Source organism: Ceratotherium simum, chromosome 30 (genome assembly GCF_057802395.1).
Source record: "Ceratotherium simum simum isolate JZ-2026a chromosome 30, ASM5780239v1, whole genome shotgun sequence".
Lineage (NCBI taxonomy): Eukaryota > Metazoa > Chordata > Mammalia > Perissodactyla > Rhinocerotidae > Ceratotherium > Ceratotherium simum.
This window is the reverse complement of record NC_141929.1, coordinates 12,730,550-12,745,435: the sequence shown is the minus strand read 5'-3', so window position 1 is coordinate 12,745,435 and position 14,886 is coordinate 12,730,550. Positions and strand designations below refer to the sequence as shown.

Here is a 14,886-nt window from a genome sequence, read left to right as displayed (position 1 = left end):
TGCCCGGGACCTGAGCCTGTGAACTGCAGGCCACCGAAGTGGAGTGCGAGCGCTTAACTGCTGCGCCACGGGGCTGGCCCCCATAATAATTTTTATTTAGGTCGGTATTCTAATGCCAAGAAACAGTAGAAGAACTGAGATATCCTTGAATCTCAACATTTCCTGTTTTCACTCAGGATTGAGCCCAGTATCAAATGCACAGCATTCAAATAATCTATATTTGTATGTTTGGTGTGAGGTGGATTGGTGTGGTGTGTGGTATATTGTGATGGTAAGTGTGGGATGGTGTGGGATGTGGTGTGTTGGAAGTGGCATAGTGTGTTGTGTGGTTGGTGTAATGTGGTGTGTTGGGGATAGTAGATGTGGGATGTGGGGTGTGTAGTGGAGTGTAGTATAGCGTGTGTTGTGCTCTCTGGCGCAGTTGTGTATGTTAGGATGATGGGGTGGTGTGTTTGTGTGTGTGTGTGTGTTCTGTGGGATGTGGTGTTCAGGGTGGCCTATAATACAGTAGGAGTTGTAGATGTGGTGTGTAGATGGTGTGTTCTGAGACGTGGCGTGTCATATACAATGTGGTGTATTGGAGATGGTAGGTCTGGGGAGCGTGGGGTGTGGTATAATACACATTTTATGCTACCTTTTTGAAGTTCTGTATTCCTGAAGTCCCGCAAATATTGAAGGAAATATAAGTTTCCCCAAATTATCAAGGAACCCAGTTACACTCATGTAGTGTTTACTGTGTGGACTTGCTAACTTGCAATATATCTTTCCTGTGATCAGTGCAACAGCACATACATGTGAAATACCTGGGGGCCAGGTATTCCTAAGATGAATAGGACAAATTGAGTGAGCATCCTTCAGGAGCTCCGGTCGGGGAAGAATATAAATATGCCACCAATGTGTAATGTTTATTATCTTGACAGCAAGCATGAGGTTTCCATTTAGGGAAGGGAGAATTTTAAGGGAAGTATCCTGATAGACAACTTGAACTAGGAGGTGAAACCACTAGGGCATGAGTGTCCCCAACATCCAATTACTGTCGAGAGCTACTTAGTATGAAAAATCAGATGACTTTTTGATTCTTTAATCTTTTTATTTCTAACTGGAAATGGGGGAAAAATATAAATGAGAGAAAACACATGGAGAAAAGAGATCCACTGAGATTATGTTATGTGATGGCTGGCAGGCAGCAGGGTGAGATGAAGGGAAGCTAGCAAACACTTTAAGAGATTCTTCATGTTTAAAATCAAATCATGTACATTCCTATCATGTAAACACACCTTCATCTCCATCTTGAAAACGCTGCCTGTCTCTTTGAGTGTAGTAGCCTCAGAATGATGTGTGAAGAGGGACTTGCAGAGGGGGATGTGAAAGGAGATAGAATCCAGAAAATCTCAATGGAGACTTCAGGCAGACAGGACCCAAGAATGAAGCTCTTGATGTCTGTGCAGACATTAGAGAAGGTTCTCTACTACCCCAAGATGTAGTTTCAGGGACTACACAAAACTTGTATAATTTTCTCACATAGTAAGACAGGCAGGATATAGGACAAGAGAGAGCTAAAACTCACCTTCTTTTCTTTCACATAAAGTCATTGCTCCAACATGACTCTTCTACTCACCACTGCCTGGATATGTCTCCCCTTCCCCTATCACCTCTCCTCTCCCCCTGCTATACCCTTCCTGTTCCTCCCCTATAGCTCCTGGCTGACCTCCTTATCCTCTGTCCCTAAATTCCACAGTACAGATTGTCAAAAATTCATGGAGAAAAACATGGATTTTAGAGTTAAAGGAAAACACAAAATACTCACTCCGATGGACAGACTCTAGGGCATTCCCCATGATTCCTGCCCTTGCATATGTTCACACCTGTATAATCCTCCTCTTGAGTGTGGATGGGACCTGTGACTTCGTTCTGGCCAATAGAATATGGAAAAGGTGAAGACATTATTGCAGACGTAATTAAGGTGTCAAATCAGTTGATTTCAAGTTAATCAGAAAGGAAATGTTTCTGGGTAGTCCTGGCTTAATCAGATAAAAGGCCCTTAAAAGAGGAACTGAGCTCTCCTGAGATGAGAAACTCTCTCTTCATTGCTGTTTTGAATAATTAAGCTGCCATATTGTGATAGGGCCTATGGAGAGGACCATGTAGCAAGGAACCATGGGTGGCTTCTAGAAGCTGAGAATGACCGGTTGACAGAAAAAAACCAAAAACCTCAGTCCCACAGCTGCAAGAGATGAATTATGCCAACATCCTGACAGTGTTTGAAAGTAGATCTTTCTCCCTTTAAGTCTCTGATGAGACCACAGTCCTGGATGACACCTGCACTTTAGCCTCTGGTGAGATCCTGAAGCAGAGAACCCAGGTAAGTTGTAGCTGGACTTCTGACCTTTGGAAACCATGAGATAATAAATGAGTGTAATTTTAAACTGCTAACTTTGTGCTAGTGGGTTATGCAGCACAGAAAGCTAATATGCTTGCCAATTTTAGCTGGACTGAATTTTGATCCAAAAATATCTCCGTGGTCTGAAATGATCAAAATACCAAATACTGGTCAAAAAATGATAGACTAGAAATTTGTTTTCTCACAGTTATGGAGGCTGTAAGTCCAACATCAAGGTTCTGGTCAATTTGGTCTTAGGTGAGGGCTCTCTTCCTGGCTTGCAGACAGCTGCCTTCTTGCGATGTCCTCATATGGCCTTACCTCCATGCATGTGCACAGAGACTGAGGAGTGAGCTCTCTGGTGTCTCTTCTTATAAGGATATTAATCCTATCAGATCAGGGCCCCACCCTTATGACCTCATTTAACCTTAATTATTTCCTTACTCCAAATACAGCCACATGGAAGGTTAGGGCTTCAATATACGATTTTGGGGGAGACATACATTCAGTGCATAACAGTACTTTTTCACGTAGGATTTCATGCACTTCACAAATGGTATATAATATAGAAATCTATAGTATACAAAAAAGCTTTTACAACATAAGCAAAATGATGACCAGAACAATAGAAAATGTGGCAGAGGAATCCCCAACATTATCTGAAAAGATCATTTGATGTCCCTAATAATAACTGTAGATGAAAACCGTGACATTGATTTTGCCTATCAAATTTGCAAAGATTAAAGTAGTTAAAGATTCTCAGTGATGACAAAATGTGGGGAAAAAATCATACATGTTGCTGATTTGACAATTTCTCAAAATTTAAAATGTACATATAGAGTGAGCATATAGAAAGATGTCTAAAATTGTTGGTGGTAGCAACATATTGGACTCATCTAAATGCTCCATTAAGAGAACAGTAGTTAAATAAATTACTATGGATGTCACTCTAGCAATTTGAAAAAAAGCAGGTAGACCTACTTTTATTGATTTTAAAATAAGGCCATTATATAGCATTAAGTGAAAAAAAAGTTCGTTGCAAGTTATTTCTTGTAGTGCATTACTATGATACCGTTTTTACAAATCCGCTTAGCATTGTGGACACATATCACTGACAACAGTAACGGTAACTGGATACTGAGATTTTGGAATGATTTTTATTTTTATTTTTTGAAATTGTGTTGTTTGATTTTTTATTAATGAAACCTTTCCAACCATAACGTTTTTGTAAAAAGTAGACTGACTCATGTTTCATAAGAAGTTCTATACAATTAAAAAGAAAATATCCTGCGGCCAGCCCGGTGTTGTAGCGGTTAAGTGCGTGCTCTCCATTGCAGTGGCCCCGGGGTGCGGATCCCCGGGGCGCACCGTGGCACTTCTTGTCAGGCCACGCTGTGGCGGTGTCCCATATAAAGTGGAGGAAGATGGGCATGGATGTTAGCCCAGGGCCAGTCTTCCTCAGCAAAAAGAGGAGGATCAGCGACAGATGTTAGCCCGGGGCTAATCTTCCTCACAAAAAAAAAAAAAAAGAAAAAGAAAATATCCTTTTTTAAATATACAATTCTAGATTATTGTTTTGTGTTTGACCAGCTAAAAGGAAATTCATTACCCTTATAACTGTGCTAAAGCTTGCCAGTATAACTGTACTAGATGATTCAGCTTTTCTATTATTCATTTAGATGCAATACTTTTTCATTTTTAACAATATCTGTGCAGTTTGCAATTCATTCCAATTGGGTTTGGTAAGTTATGTTCTATTGCCCTTCTTCTTTACAAAAGAGGAATACAAACTTTAAGAGTGGTTGCTCTGCTGAAATTAAACAAATCAGTCATCTTTTGCAAGTGGCCCTCCAAAAAGTCAATGTTATTTTGGTAATTCTATACTGGATTCTGTTACTGAGCTGCAATTCTCTCACATGTAGAGTAGTTCTGTCTGTTTGATTATGCAGATAAGACCTAAATAACGTCCCCTCTCTCATCTTACCCATTATTCTTTTATCAGTGCATTCTTCTATTACTTCATTAAGAAAGAAATTATACCGTGATTATATTTAATGAACATGTTCCAATCACTACGTATGCAGTCACTGTGAATTTTATACCCAATCAATCCTTTCTTTTCCATTCCTTTTTCTGTAAGGTCTGTCTCCTTTTATAGGATATAAAAGGATATAAAAATCACTATCTAATGTTCATTACTACAAAATAATGTATTTATCTGGCTCAAAAGGGAAATCCTAAAAAGGTCATATGTTACTGGTCTTAAGTAGACATGATTTATGGTAAGACGGTACTCTTTAAATGATTAGGAAAATATGATAAGATGGCATCCTTTAAATGATTGAGTTTGGGAAAACGACTCGATCCAGCAATTATAAATATAAACCTCCATACTAAGTATGAAATACACGCTTGAGTCGTGCTGATATAGCACGGTATCATATCTTCTTCCTTCTTGATGATGAAATGTTCTCAGTTTTGTCTGGCTCCTGATCCCTGTTCAATGATCTGCTGTGCAAGGATACAAATGACCGGCAAATTCAGTTTGAGATACACAGGTTTTGTCCAAAGGTCACAGGAAATAGAAATAGACATGATATTTGAGGCAATTGCCTAACTAAGGCACCAACACATTATTCCTTTAAAAATATCAATACTGATGCCTATATTGATGAAATTGGTCGTCTTCTTTGCTGCCTGAGAAAACAACTTACGTAGGACATAGTTAAGGAAAAAAAGAAGATAGTTGAAGGTGGAATTTAATCTTATGGCTACAGTCAATGTTTATTTTCCCTGATCTCTTTCACATTATTAATTATATTTTCAAGTGGTAAAATATGTGAGGCTCCTTGAAAATGAGCTCCAGTAGAATTTTCACTAAGTTACCAATATCCTGTCCTAGTAATGAGCCTCAATAATGAGGAATAATGCCTGTGCATCTCTCATCTTTTCTGTCTAGTTCTTGAATGCAATTCACACTGCTACATATCTTTATAAAGTAGCCTGAGACACAAGCCCATTTACTAAAATTGTTGAGATAAATGGGATTACTGTGCCTAAGTTTCCATACTGGATTTTTAAAAATAAAACATTGCATTTTTTCGGCAATAAAACTAAACTTTGAAAATAGCTATTCTTTTTCCTATGGCACCTAATTTCACATAACAGTACATGTTGTTGAAATTTGGTATCTAGCTGAGTAGAAATTGATGTTGCCCTTAATTTGGATCCATCATTCCACATCCAATAATATTTTATAATATTATCTCTGCTCTGAGAGCACTAAGATTTATCAAATCCTCCCAGAGAAGTGATGTGTGACCTTGCTTACTATGGCTTTCTTTGAGAGTCTGTAAAGAAAATGACATGATGTGTGTAGTAAACCACTCCATAAGAATATCAATGTGTAAAGTTGATTAGTAATAATAGTAAAAACATAGAAGTATACATTAATAAGATTATGATGGAGAACTTTTGAGGTCCAAAAGGTGTATTTTGCATTTACTAACTTAGTCTCATTGATGATGAGTTTTAGGATCGTATCGTCAGGATCCTTAAATTCAATACTTGTTCATTCATCCATCTATTTACTGATTCAGATATTTACTGAACATTAATTATATATCTGACATCATGCTCAGCCCAATGGACACAAAGATAAATAGGAGACCACAACTGCCCTCAGGAGCTCACAGAACTGGGGGAAACCATCATGGAATCTGAGGGCTTTAATGAAGTCAGGCAAGTACAATCATAGAAATGCATATGGGGTATTAGTGGAGAACTGAGAAGCATGAACCAACCTGAGGCCGGTCTTTCCCAGAAGTAGCCACAGATAACCTGAGACTTAAAGGCTCAGTGAAAGAGTCAGTAGAAGGGACAGGGAGACTTCTTAGCCGAGGAGGTTACAGAGGGGAAATAGCCTGGGGCTAGGGATGAGCAGAAAGGGAAACAGGCAGTCAAGTCTCCCAGAATAGGAGGTAGGAGAAAAGGAAGAGGATGGTGGTAAGATAAAGAGGAGCCAAAGTCCTGAGCATTAAGTCATGGTTTCAGTGTGTTATCAGTGTAAGTAAAAATGAATTGTGTCCTAATAGAATGCATTAATTCCGAGAATTCCCCTTGCCTAAGAAAAAACAGTGTTTTTGACACCAACATTCTAGTTACTTCCTTTTGAAAACATATCTTTTTCTGGAGACTATTCAACCTGTTCAAGATAAAAGCTGAGTTGATCCAAGCTTCAAATTCTCTGTCAGTGCTGGTCCACTCCACTCTCTCTGGGTTCCTTGGTATCAGAGAAGAACTAACAATAAACTTCAGCAAGCGACCTACAAAGAATTATAAAGAATTCTCTCTGTGTGTAAGGACAGTCGCAAAAAGGGAAATGAGGCGAAATGGGTTGGGAAGACCGGAAGCAAGGGATGCCCAAGAAGGAAGCCGTGATCTGCAATGTTTTCCTGCTGAGAGGACAGAGAGAGGACCAAAGGAGGGAGAAGAGGAGAAAGACCTTGATTGGGAGGATGGCATGTTTTCCCTGAGGGAAGTTATAATAGAATGATAAGAATGATACACAGATAAAAATTCCGTTTGCGGTAACGTAGAGGAATGAATGGTGGTGTAGTAGTTAAAGACAGTGCGTAATATCTAAGGCATTTGATGGTGAAGCGAAACACTGAGATGCTTGAGGAAGGCTGGTGTGTGCATATATATATTTTTTTCATAGGGCAGCATGTATGATTCTCAGTTTAAAGGACTTTTTTGGGTTTCATTTTGTTTTATTTAGGATCAGAGATGAATTCAAGCTTCTAAAATATTGTTATTACTTTGTACCTATACAACATATTCATAGTCAATGTTTTTCAGATATTTCAAGTCCTCCACATACCTTTGGTAAAGTCGTTCGGCAGCACAGCTCGAGTTTTAAAGAGGAGCTATTTCAGGTCAGCCGAGTGCTCAGTGAGGCACCTTCCTAGAGAGGCAAAGCAACTCCCTCTCACAGAGATTACAAGCTTAGAAATAAACCTTAGGAAAATGTTCATAGGGAGGTGTTTATAAAAGAATTCTGAAAATGTTCTACTAAAGATGTATTTAGGTAAGAACACGGCAAACTCTCTGATATTCAATGTAAATATCCATTTTTCTCCTCTCTTATATGAGGGATAAAAGTGGGTGAAATGGAAGTAAACATCTTACTCTAGTTCATTGTTTTCTTTCACTATATTAAGTTTAATTCCCAGTTTTTTTATTACTTTTCCAATACAAAAATCACTTTATAAATAAGATCCGAACTTCAAGACACAGAGGAAAGCCAAGAAAAATAAAACAATTGTATCTTCTTACTCTCTGTGGCCTTGAAGTTCTCACTGCTTTAACGCCCTCTAAGTACATTTAGTATTGTTGAAAAACAAAATTCATCTGAGTAAACTTGAAAGATCTTATTGGCTTTATTCAGTGATTCATGAATCGGGCAGCAGCCAAGCTAGCAGATGGAAAGGAGCTGGGAAGAGCTGTACAAAATGGAAGCTTTTAAAGGCAGAAATGAGGTGGGACAGGAAAGTTATTAGCAAAAGAAAGGGTTGTTTCAGGCGAAGTCACCTTCCTTTGGGGGGAAGGCAGGGATCTCAGGCAGACTGCCTCACTAGCGCTGACCAGGTCATTCCAGATTGACTGGTTAAAGGTCACGTTCTTGGGCGAGGCTGCAATTAGGTTAGGTAGTAAGTCTTAGTTTGGTGACATGGGCTTAGCACAAGTGACTCCATTTTAGGCCTGACGTCCGTTTTTAAACAGTGTTATTGCATATCAAGCCAAATAATATTGTCTGCCAATTATTACATTAAAAAGGAACCTTGTATTAACTTGGAAATGAAGTAATTTCTTTCTTTGAATGGGTAGAATTAAGTTGGAGGTGATTTTGATGTTATTGAGGAGGACTTAATCACCCTATTTAAGCTGTTTATCTAAATCTTTTCATGAGAATGCCTAAGGGATGTCCCCCAACCCCCATTTCTATGCACTGGGAAAATATTAGATCTTAATAGCAAGCCATGCTGGTACAATTTCTACTAGGATCTTTTTTTAATCTGGAATTTAATTTAAGGATTTAATCTAATTTTCTCATGAATTGCTTATTTCTTTTCACAGTGCTGAAGTGTGGGCTGTCTCATTTAAGGAAACCTCCCAATTCTTTAGTACTGTGTGAATACATAAACCAACATTCAAATACAAATTAAAAAGGAGTTTCAGGTAACTGAGATTTTTGTCTTATCATATCACTTTTATTGAAGATAAAATGTAAGCCTGAAGAAAGCATATCCCATTTGCAAAGATATTTAGAAAAAATAATAATAATCTGGGAGTTACTGGGCACATATCATTTGCCAGGCATTGCTCAAATGATCTGTGTTCCTAATATTATTTATTTCTCCCAGGAACCATATGAAATTGATACTAGTATTCTAGTATTATCACCCAAGGCACAGAGAGTTTAAGTAACTTAAATAAAGTCACACAGCTGGGGAGAATGGAGTCCAGAATCCATATTCAAGCAGTCTGACTTCGCAGCTATTGCTGATACTCAAAACATGCCCCTTGAATAACATATTTCATTGCTCAAAAATTGTTAGCAACAAGAATTGGGCTTTAAATGTAATATAAAATTGTGTAAATCAACAAAAATGGAGAAATAGCTGATTTCCTACTAGCTATAATATTATACATAAACCTATCTCAAAAATTTATTTTAGTAGATTCAGTTCATATGTAAACTTTCTGATATTTTCTCTTGTATTTTCTTGAATATCGTAAGTATTGTTTCTTTACCCTAATTCAGATCATCAATAAAAATGCTGAACAGACCCGCAATGGACAGAGTCCCCTATCATAAAATGTAAATGTCACTCATGGTGGAAATCAATGCAGCAGCTTTGGCAAATGGTAGATAAATTAAAATGCAAAGTCATTAAAGAGTATTGAGTCCACATTTCATCATTTTATCAGTTCAAATGAAAAGTTTTGCCAAATGTCTTGATAAAACTCAAATACCCACATGTTTCAGGAGTGAACTGTGAAAAGGGCCAAGGCAGCACTTCTGTCAGGCTGCTAAAATCTCTGATACCCCACTTTTGCCCTGGGAGGATGTTCATAAGTATAGAAAAATGAATGCACCATAGAATCAAGGGATTTTTTGAAGGTTACTTTTTTTCCTTTGAGAGTAGGAGAGGAGGGGTGACCCTACTCATGACTTTCTGCTATAAACCACAACATCCTGAAGCAGAAAGGCCAGTGGTCAGCGACACAGTGCGGATGACCGGGCTTTCCAGAAGTACACAGACTTTAATTTGGATCCTATCAGAAAAAAATGGTGCATTTTGTGTTGGAGAAACCTCAGCAGAGAAAACCAGTTGGTATATGCAGTATCATTCCCTAAACACATTCTTCACAGGAGATTTCAGGAGCTGAGCAAAGAAGCAAGAGAAACAAATTCCACAGGGGAGGATGCAGAAAAGAAACAGTTTCAAATAAACGCCAGCTCCAGTACAAGAAAAAGCTTTTGTGTAAATGGTGTATGTAGTTGGCCAAGATGCCAACACAGCGTGAGAATGCTGACCCAGCTAGCCCGAGTAAGTGTTTCTTCCAGCTCCTAAATGAAATTCCCAGCAGCATTGTATACCTGTAAATTGTTGTACTTTTCATTTAATTGCTCAGTGCATTTGTTTAGAAGTTTACCTAGATGGTCATTAAGTAATTCTTTAAAGAAAAATGATCTTTGTTTAGGATTCTGATTGAATTATTTGGTGGAAACAAAAATTATTTGGTGGAAAACTCTGTATATGGTGTTTCTAGTCTCCAAACTGATGTCCAAACCCAGGTGGTTGTTAAGAACTGAATCTGTCTTGTCTCATAGTTATGGTGGGATGAGTTAACCACAGAACATAAAATCTGTGCTCATAAAAGGAATCATTAGTGAGATATATGAGATTATTTTAATTTCAATTAGAAAATTTTCTCATCCATATATTTTTCCTATTCTTTAATCATCTTGCTATCTCAAGCTAAAAAGACCAGTAGTAATAAGATTTTGCGCACACATATGCACATACTCATGTGCACACACAAGTTTATTTTTGGATTTTTAAGATAAACATAATTTAAAAGACTATTGAAAACATTTCACAGACTGATAAAAAATATAAATATTTGAAAAAAATTTCCAAATGCTATTTAAAATATTATTCTTTAAATAACATGCTATATTTCCTTTCACTATCAGCATAAAGCTCAATGTCCATTAGAGAAAGAGATGGCAGCCTCTTAGTGACTTTGTGCTGAACCAAGCATTTCTTCATAGTGATATTTTATAGTTAATAATGTCCTCTTCCTCATTTTCTGAAATATACTTTATTAAGATGTCATAGATTTTCCAAAAAATGAATTAAAACATCTTACCAATGTGATATGACATCAGCAAATAAAGTAGCATACTATAAACTTCATGTTAGTACTGGCTCAGAGTTATACCACACCTTTTGGTGACATGAAATTGCTTACATGTGCTTATTTTGTTGTAAGTCATAACGCAGAAGGTATTTGCCATGTTCAGTTGCTCATTTTTTCTTATCCTAATGTTGCCCTTGCTCCCCTTTATGTTTATGATAGATAGATACAGCCAAATTCAACATTGGTAAGACGTAGTGACACACGTAGTTTCATATATGACATATGTAGACATAGTGATATATGTAGTTTCATATGTGACATATGTGGACATAATGGTATATGTAGATTCTTTGCTCCTTAAAGGCTTTCCTAGTGCTCATTTTAACCTGATTTTAATCTGCAAAATGTATAGTACAAGTACAGGTTTCCTGCTTCAGGTGGACCCTAGAATAGATAAAATAGCTATCTCTTTGGATATTTCTTCTTTTCTTTGTGAAATATGTAAAACCTCACACCCATCAGAATGGTTGTAATTAATATGACAAGAAATAACAAGTGGTGGAGAAGATGCAAAGAAAAGGGAACCCTCATACACTGTTGGTGGGAATGCAATCTGGTGCAACCACTATGGAAGACAGTATGGAGAGTTCTCAAAAAATTAAAAATAGAAATACCATATGATCCAGCTATCCCATTACTGGGTATATATCCAAATAACATGAAATCAACAATTCATAAAGATTTATGCACCTCAATGTTCATTGCAGCATTATTCACAATAGCTAAGATGTGGAAGCAACCCAAGTGCCCATCAATGGATGAATGGATAAAGAAGATGTGGTATATATATATACGATGGAATAGTACTCAGCTATAAAAAAAGACAAAATTGTGCCATTTGTGACAACATGGATGGACTTCGAGGGTATTATGCTAAGCAAAATAAGTCAGAGTAAGACAAATACTGTATGATTTCACTCATATGTGGAAGATCAACAAACACATAGATAAGGAGAACAGATTAGTGGTTACCAGAGGGAGAGGGGTAGGGGGAGTGCAAAAGGGGTAAAGGGGCACATATGTATGGTGATGGATGAAAACTAGACTATTGGTTGTGAACATGATGCAGTCTATACAGAAACTGATATATAATAAAAGTACACTTGAAATTTACACAATGTTGTAAGCCAATATTACCTCAATAAAATAATTAAAAAAAAAAAGAATCTACATACGCACAGCGTCCCTCCTGTAGGATCTGGGGTATCTAGTAGAGGAGGGGGGCGGCACCATTGGGTTGATCTTAGTGACATGCAGAAATCTGCAAACTTTTTTCCTGTGTCTTTGCCGCAGAGGATATGGCCATCGTTGCACTGTTCATTTTAAACACCAACTGGAAGAGGCTTCCATTGCTCACTTGGCACCAACTTGAATCACTCTGCAGCATCTTGATACCCGAGAGTGCAAACACTTTGGAGTTCATCCACCTGGATTCAATGAGCCAAGTGTGTGACCTTAGATGAGCAGGTAAACCTCACTAAATCTGTTCTTCCGCTGGTTGGTGTGATCGTAATCACATTCACTCTTACCTGTATTGTCATTAGGTAATTATACAGAGTACTTAGCATAGGGTCTGCATTTTATTATAAAATTAGCCAATTTTTTGATCTTATTTAAAAGCTGGGCATCTACAGTGATTACTCCAATTCTTTTCTCTACCCTAGGGATGCTGTTAACGTCTTCCTTATCAGAGTACTTCCCAGGTTCAGTACAACAGGGGAAAACAGAGCTGAACTTTTGTCAAAGAATTTTATGTGTTTTCCTTATTTTATGCAATCATTCAGCATACAGAACCTAATAGGACTCACGCCGTAGTATGATGGTCATTGAGATACGTCCTTGTTTGGTCAGTCAGACCATCCTCAGGTTAAAGATTTTATTGAAACACATGAGAGAAGAAATGTATTACACAGAAAATATTATTTTCTATCAAGGAAAAATAAAGTCAGCATGCGGAAGACTATAAATTTGGACAGAAATAGCTGCCATCATTTTTCCCCCCTACTTGCTTTTAGGGGGGTGGCTGGGGGGCATGGAGCTTAATATTCTGATTCATTACTTCAGAAGTAAGCCTCTGAATTTGAAATGTCTACTTGGAGATATTTTAATGAATAAAAATTTCAAAACAGGTTGAAATCTGATGAATCTCAGAATGTGTCATGATAATAATAACCATCACGCAGTATCCACCCATTTTCCTTTAAGAACAATAACAACTGAATATAGAAACTCTACACTGGTACATTTCAGTAACTAACTGCCTGAGTTTTTAATGTGGATAATCTGAATTTCCAATGCTGACTACAGCTGCATTTTGCCACACTGCTGCCTCCAAAGTGGGTCTGATGTGACAGTTTGAATCCTGCAGATCAGGTGGATGGACCATTGAATCACTGTGAGCAAATCATGAGAAGATGGCTCTCTGGAACCATGTTGGGTTTTATCTTTGGGAAATTTACGTTTAAGACCACCTTGAAATTTATGTTTTAAATTCCTAGATTTATAATAACATATAAGAGAGAGAGAAAAAAATAACCATTTTATGTCCTCCTTTAGGAATTTTTGTATATTATGTGCCTAAAATTAGCTGTTAGATCACATAAAGCATTACATTAACTTGATTCATTTACTAAGACATTACGTCCATATTTTAACCTATTCTCATGGCGTACAGTGTTAACCAGAGGACGGTCCTTCCATAACACTTTGGAGGAAGTGCTGTTTCTATAGCAGGTACTTCTACAGACACCTGGGTTGGCTCCATGACCCCCCACAGGAAGATGTCTTGCTGAAGAGAATTGGGGCTCAACCAGAGCTGTTAGATTGTACAAGACTACAGGGCCTCAACTAATGCATTGAAATGGCATGGCATGGCATGAAAGAACACCTAAATTGAAAAATATGACCAAAGTAGTATGAAATAAAATCAATAAAATCAATCAGGAAATCACAAAGCATATGTTCTGGGCTATGAAGCAGAACATTTTCCCTCAGTTGTAGAGAAATTGTCAGTAAGTGGCCCAGATTAAGAATAAAGTGAACAAGAGCCAGCAGTTCACACATATGTTGTGAAAGGATGGCTTGGAATTCCTTCTCAGTATTCAACACTTTACAATGTATCCTAGAGATAATATACTGAAGAGGAAAGAAGGAAATGCACGTTTATTGAGCAATTATGAAGAGTAAGTTTTGCACAAGACACCTTACATGATCCTCATGGCCACTCTCTGAGTTATAATTATTCACATTTACAGTTAAAGTAAATGAGGCTCAGAGACACAGAGTCATTGTGACACATCAGAGCCAGAGGCAGAATTCATAGCCAGGGCTCTTTAATTTATGATCCTGTGCTCATCCCAAAACACCAGGCTCCCTGAGAAGCACCCCTCTACATGTCAGCAGAAAGCAGCCAAGCTAAGAGATAAATGAAAAATAATTTGTGAATCTCACTGTTAGGATATGAAGGCACCCTTTTATTTAACAAATAACTCCTGGAAAGTCTCCACTCTCTTCGGATCTTATTTCCTTGGTCTCCTTTATCAGCTCCTTCCCTTGACACGTCTTTTATATGCTGGTGTTCCTTGTGATTCTGTCCTTAACCCTTTCCATCATACTCTACACACTCTTCCTAGGCACTCTCATCCCCTTCCATGGATGCACTTATAGTAATTCTCTTAACCAGACTCTGCTTAACTAACGTGCTGACTTCACTGATGCTCATCACTCCTCGATGAAATATGTTCATTGATTCCCACAGGATGCTGAATCATTGCACTTGGCAGGCTGCATTTTCTACTTTTCCTCCCACTAAGAGAATTGTATGCTTATCTTGTTCAGTGGTTTTTGTTACCAAACCTGTTTAGACAAGTTGGACATGTTATTACTTTGTGTATTTTAGTTACATATTGTGCCAGTTGAAAGTAGACTCATAGAAAAATAGAATTATTTCTATAAAAATCACACTGAATGCATTGGAAAGGTTTGATAGAGAAAGTCATTTAAAAAATTTTCCT

At 37.7% G+C, this 14,886-nt stretch overlaps 1 long non-coding RNA gene across 11 annotated transcripts in view; it reads left to right on the top strand.

Annotated features, from left to right (window-relative positions):
• Positions 1 to 14,886, top strand: part of LOC147913088 (uncharacterized) — a 125,210-nt gene that overhangs the window by 86,653 nt on the left and 23,671 nt on the right. For 9 of the 11 annotated variants that reach the window (XR_015549123.1, XR_015549124.1, XR_015549126.1 and 6 more), the window contains 4 exons: positions 8,519 to 8,620; positions 9,819 to 9,996; positions 11,581 to 11,765; positions 12,167 to 12,340. This is a non-coding gene — a long non-coding RNA (uncharacterized LOC147913088). Of the gene's footprint in view, positions 1 to 8,518; positions 8,621 to 9,818; positions 9,997 to 11,580; positions 11,766 to 12,166; positions 12,341 to 12,537; positions 14,179 to 14,886 lie in introns of those variants that run through there. The other 2 variants (XR_015549121.1, XR_015549127.1) reach the window with 2 other exon arrangements.